The sequence below is a fragment of the Dermochelys coriacea genome, chromosome 15, assembly GCF_009764565.3.
Source record: "Dermochelys coriacea isolate rDerCor1 chromosome 15, rDerCor1.pri.v4, whole genome shotgun sequence".
NCBI classification, from domain to species: domain Eukaryota; kingdom Metazoa; phylum Chordata; order Testudines; family Dermochelyidae; genus Dermochelys; species Dermochelys coriacea.
This window is the reverse complement of record NC_050082.1, coordinates 1751461-1757501: the sequence shown is the minus strand read 5'-3', so window position 1 is coordinate 1757501 and position 6041 is coordinate 1751461. Positions and strand designations below refer to the sequence as shown.

The 6041-nt window shown below is 42.8% G+C and overlaps 1 protein-coding gene across 2 annotated transcripts in view; it reads right to left on the bottom strand.

Annotated features, from left to right (window-relative positions):
- Positions 1–913: 913 nt before the first annotated feature.
- The window catches only part of NIPSNAP1 (nipsnap homolog 1), a 29470-nt gene continuing 24342 nt past the window's right edge, over positions 914–6041 (bottom strand). The window contains exon 11 of one of the 2 annotated variants that reach the window (XR_006275898.1): positions 914–925. The gene's annotated coding sequence lies outside the window, so the exon portion shown is untranslated. Of the gene's footprint in view, positions 926–4592; positions 4642–6041 lie in introns of those variants that run through there. The other variant, XR_006275897.1, reaches the window with a different exon arrangement.

Here is a 6041-nt window from a genome sequence, read left to right as displayed (position 1 = left end):
TCATACACACTGTAAGGAGAGTGATCAAACTGGATACAATTAACTTAGGCTTGAATAGAGACTGGGAATGGATGAGTCATTACACAAAGTAAAACTATTTCCCCATGGTATTTCTCCCTCCCACCCCACCCCCCACTGTTCCTCTGATATTCTTGTTAACTGCTGGAATTAGCCTACCTTGCTTGTCACCATGAAAGGTTTTCCTCCTTCCCCCCCCCCCCCCCCCGCTGTTGGTGATGGCTTATCTTAAGTGATCACTCTCCTTACAGTGTGTATGATAAACCCATTGTTTCATGTTCTCTGTGTGTGTGTATATAAATCTCTCCTCTGTTTTTTCCACCAAATGCATCCGATGAAGTGAGCTGTAGCTCACGAAAGCTTATGCTCTAATAAATTTGTTAGTCTCTAAGGTGCCACAAGTACTCCTTTTCTTTTTACTTTGTGTAATGACTCATCCATTCCCAGTCTCTATTCAAGCCTAAGTTAATTGTATCCAGTTTGCAAATTAATTCCAATTCAGCAGTCTCTCGTTGGAGTCTGTTTTTGAAGTTTTTTTGTTGAAGGATAGCCACCCTCAGGTCTGTAATCGAGTGACCGGAGAGATTGAAATGTTCTCCGACTGGTTTTTGAATGTTATAATTCTTGACGTCTGATTTGTGTCCATTTATTCTTTTACGTAGAGACTGTCCAGTTTGACCAATGTACATGGCAGAGAGGCATTGCTGGCACATGATGGCATATATCACATTGGTAGATGCGCAGGTGAACGAGCCTCTGATAGTGTGGCTGATGTGATTAGGCCCTATGATGGTGTCCCCTGAATAGGTATGTGGACAGAGCTGGCAACGGGCTTTGTTGCAAGGATAGATTCCTGGGTTAGTGGTTCTGTTGTGTGGTATGTGGTTGCTGGTGACTAACACGGCTGCTACTCTGAAACCTGTCAATGAAAATAGAAGTTTCCATTCAACACGTTACTGGAGTGAAATCCCCAATGGTGACAAAGTGGAGAGGCCATGGCTTATGTACTCAAAAACCCAGAATGCTGCATACTGTTTTTGTTGCAAACTCTTCCAGTCTAATGTTCCAGCCACATTGGGTTATACAAGAACAAAAGACTGGAAAAATCTGACTAGAAATCTGGCATGCCATGAGAAGGCAGCAAATCACCAGAGAGCATTCCATAGGTGGAAAGAGCTTGAGATGAGACTAAGGTTAAAAGCCACCATAGATCATCAGCATCAAAAAAAGATTGCATCAGAGTATCTTTACCTGCAAAATGTTCTGAAAAGGCTCATTGCATTGTGAGAATGCTTGCTACCCAAAACCTAGCACTGCGTGGTACTTCAGATCAACTGTATGTGCCAAACAATGGAAACTTCCTTAAAATTGTGGAGCTGATGGCTGAGTTTGATGCTGTACTACAGGAGCATCTAAGAAGAGTCACCACCCAAGAAATGTATACCCACCACTACCTTGGAAAAACCATTCAAAATGAGATCATACAGTTATTGGCAACAAAAGTCAAATAGAAGATTGTGGCAGATCTGAAGTTAGCAAGAGATTACTCTGTTATTCTGGACTGCACACCTGACATCAGCCATATGGAACAAATGATTTTAATGGTGTGTTTTGTAACAGAACCTAGTGAAAATGTCCCTGCAATGGTGACTGTCAGAGAGCATTTTCTAGAATTTATTGACATTGATCATACTACAGAAGCTGGTATGACAAATGTGCTTCTTAAAAAGCTGGAAGATACGGGAATTACGATAGCTGACATGAGAGGTCAGGGCTACGATAATTGTGCCAACATGAGAGGAAGGAACAGGAGTGCAGACACGGATCCGAGAGTTAAACCCTCAAGCTTTTTTGTCCCATGCAGTTCTCATTCATTGAACTTGGTGGTCAGTGATGCAGCATCAGCTTCTAGTGAGCATCTGCTGAATTTTTAAATGTAATTCAAAGCATCTACGTATTTTTCTCTGAATCAACTCATTGATGGCAAATTTTGAAGCAACATCTGGGAACATCCTCTCTGACACTGAAACCACTGAGTGCCACATGATGGGAAAGTCGAGTGGAGGCGATAAAGCCTATCAAACACCAAATTGGGAAGATAGATGATGCCATAGTTGCCATTATGGAGGATAATGCTATGACAGGAACTGTTCGTGGGAGAACAGTGGCAAAGGGAAATGGAATCACCAGAAACATACATAACTTCACATTTCTGTGTGGCTTAGTGTTGTGGCATGACGTATTGTTTGAAATAAATGTTGTAAGCAAGAGACTCCAAGGTGTTGACCTTGATATATCTGGAGCAATGGAACAACTGGACAAGCAAAGTCATACCTACAGTCTTACCCGTCAGATGAGGGATTTAAAAATGTTCTGAAGAGTGTACAGAAGTTGGCAGAGGAACTTCACACTGAAGCGATTTTCTCACCCATTCAAGAATACAAGAGTCACCGAAGAAGACATTTTGATTACAAGGCATGGGATAATCCCATAAGAGACCCCAAACAACAATTCAAAGTTGAATTTTTTCAGGTGCTAGATTGTGCAATAGAGTCAGTTGAAGAACATTTCATGCAGCTCAAGGAACACAGCAGTATATTTGGGATGTTGCATGATATTCCAAAACTCCTCACTATACCTGAAGAAGACCTACACCAGCAATGCAGGGCACTAGAGACAGTGTTGACACATGATGACATGCACGATATTGATGCGAGTGATTTAGGTGATGAACTGAAAGCCCTTTCAAGATACATTTCAGCAGGATCAACTCCAAAGGTTGTTCTGGAATATATGTGCACAAATAAGATGACCATCCTCTTTCCAAATGCTTTTGTTGCTCTACACATACTTCTAACACTTCCTGTAACAGTTGCCAGTGGAGAAAGCAGTTTCTCCAAGCTGAAGTTAATAAAAACACATCTGCACTCCACAATGACACAGGAGAGGCTGGTTGGCCTTGCAACCATCTCAACAGAGCATGAGCTGGCCCAGACTGTGGACCTTCAGGAAGCAGTGCAAACCTTTGCAACCAAGAAGGCATGGAAAGCACCACTTTGATTATTCAAACAGATAAAAATGCTAGTGTTTACTATGCAGACAAGAAAAGTTACATTTGCTGTTCACAAAAAGAAAAGGAGTACTTGTGGCACCTTAGAGACTAACAAATTTATTAGAGCATAAGCTTTCGTGAGCTACAGCTCACTTCATCGGATGCATTTGGTGGAAAAAACAGAGGAGAGATTTATATACACACACACAGAGAACATGAAACAATGGGTTTATCATACACACTGTAAGGAGAGTGATCACTTAAGATAAGCCATCACCAGCAGCAGGGGGGGGGAAAGGAGGAAAACCTTTCATGGTGACAAGCAAGGTAGGCTAATTCCAGCAGTTAACAAGAATATCAGAGGAACAGTGGGGGGTGGGGTGGGAGGGAGAAATACCATGGGGAAATAGTTTTACTTTGTGTAATGACTCATCCATTCCCAGTCTCTATTCAAGCCTAAGTTATTTGTATCCAGTTTGCAAATTAATTCCAATTCAGCAGTCTCTCGTTGGAGTCTGTTTTTGAAGCTCTTTTGTTGAAGGATAGCCACTCTTAGGTCTGTGATCGAGTGACCAGAGAGATTGAAGTGTTCTCCAACTGGTTTTTGAATGTTATAATTCTTGACGTCTGATTTGTGTCCATTCATTCTTTTACGTAGAGACTGTCCAGTTTGGCCAATGTACATGGCAGAGGGGCATTGCTGGCACATGATGGCATATATCACATTGGTAGATGCGCAGGTGAATGAGCCTCTGATAGTGTGGCTGATGTGATTAGGCCCTATGATGGTATCCCCTGAATAGATATGTGGACAGAGTTGGCAACGGGCTTTGTTGCAAGGATAGGTTCCTGGGTTAGTGGTTCTGTTGTGTGGTGGCTGGTGAGTATTTGCTTCAGATTGGGGGGCTGTCTGTAAGCAAGGACTGGTCTGTCTCCCAAGATCTGTGAGAGTGATGGGTCGTCCTTCAGGATAGGTTGTAGATCCTTGATGATGCGTTGGAGAGGTTTTAGTCAACCCCTCAGACAGAGACAAACACCTTCAAGATCTCTATCATGCATTCCTACAACTACAATACCCACCTGCTGAAGTGAAGAAACAGATTGACAGAGCCAGAAGAGTACCCAGAAGTCACCTACTACAGGACAGGCCCAACAAAGAAAACAACAGAACGCCACTAGCCATCACCTTCAGCCCCCACAAATCAGACGTCAAGAATTATAACATTCAAAAACCAGTCGGAGAACATTTCAATCTCTCCGGTCACTCGATTACAGACCTGAGGGTGGCTATCCTTCAACAAAAAAACTTCAAAAACAGACTCCAACGAGAGACTGCTGAATTGGAATTAATTTGCAAACTGGATACAATTAACTTAGGCTTGAATAGAGACAAACCCATTGTTTCATGTTCTCTGTGTGTGTGTATATAAATCTCTCCTCTGTTTTTTCCACCAAATGCATCCGATGAAGTGAGCTGTAGCTCACGAAAGCTTATGCTCTAATAAATTTGTTAGTCTCTAAGGTGCCACAAGTACTCCTTTTCTTTTTGCGAATACAGACTTACACGGCTGCTACTCTGAAATTTGCTGTTCAGGCATTTGAAAGTTAAGTGTTACTTAAAATTTCTGAACAAGGCATTTTAAGTTGTTAGTTCTCCTTTATTGGGGTAGGAATAGAGCAGTACCATGAGAGGAGTAGAACAGGAAGAAGGCAGAACTGAGACCTTTCAAAGTTTTGGCCCAAGCGAGGGGACGTCATTTGAGCTCTGCGCCTCAGGTGCCAAAATGTTGTGGGCTGCAAATCTCATAATTCCTTCACATTTGCTGCCCAGCACCCCCCCAGCCCAGCCCCTCACTACCTAGCGCCAACCCCCCAAACCTCTCCAGAGATCCTGTCAGGGTTCCCTCCCCACTCTGAACTCTGGGGTACAGATGTGGGGACCTGCATGAAAGACCCTCTAAGCTTATTTCTACCAGTTTAGGTTAAAAACTTCCCCAAGGCACAAATTCTTCCTGGTCCTTGGATGGTATTTCTGCCACCACCAAGTGAGTTAGACAAAGATTCAGGAAAAGGACCATTTGGAGTTCCTGTTTCCCCAAAATATCCCTCCAAGCCCCTTCACTCCCTTTCCTGGGGAGGCTTGAGAATAATATACCAACCAAATAGGTAACAAGGTGAGCACAGACTAGACCCTCGTGTTCTTAGGACACTAAAAACCAATTAGGGTCTTAAAAGCAGAACTTTATTATAAAGAAAAAAGTAAAAGAAGCACCTCTGTAAAATCAGGATGGAAGGTAATTTTACAGGGTAATAAGATTTAAAACACAGAGGATTTCCCTCTAGGAACTTCAAAGTTACAAAAAACAGGAATAAACCTCCCTCTTTGCATAGGGAAAATTCACAAGCTAAAACAAAATATAATCTAATGCATATAATCTAAATCCTTACTTTGCTTACAATTTTTGTAATTTTAGATGCTTATTTCAGGTAGGTTTTAGGAGAGGTTTTTTTTCTGCCTGGTCCCCAGAGAACACAACAAAGAGAGCACAAACAAAACCTCCCCACACAGCTTTGAAAAGATCTTCTTCCTTTATTGGTCCTTTTGGTCAGGTGCAACCAGAAAATTTGAGCTTTTACCCCTTACAGGTAAAGGAGGGATTTTATGCTACCCTTAGCTGTATGTTTATGACAGATCCACTCACTGGACCGCTGCTGGCAGGAGCACTCACTGCCTGATGCTGTCTCCTTATCAGCCAGCTCTGCCTCCTGCCAGACCTGAGTGGCAAATTTTGATATTTTTCTTAGCACACAGCTGTGCTGCTGCTGTGTGCTAATTGACCTGCATGCGGCTGCGGGTTGAGAACCAGGCCACAATACAGTAACTGCTTCCTCCTCCCCAGAGGCAGAGATAGCCCCTATGCTCCTGCCCCACCAGCACCATGGGAACCTGCTTACAAGTGGATGAGATTAC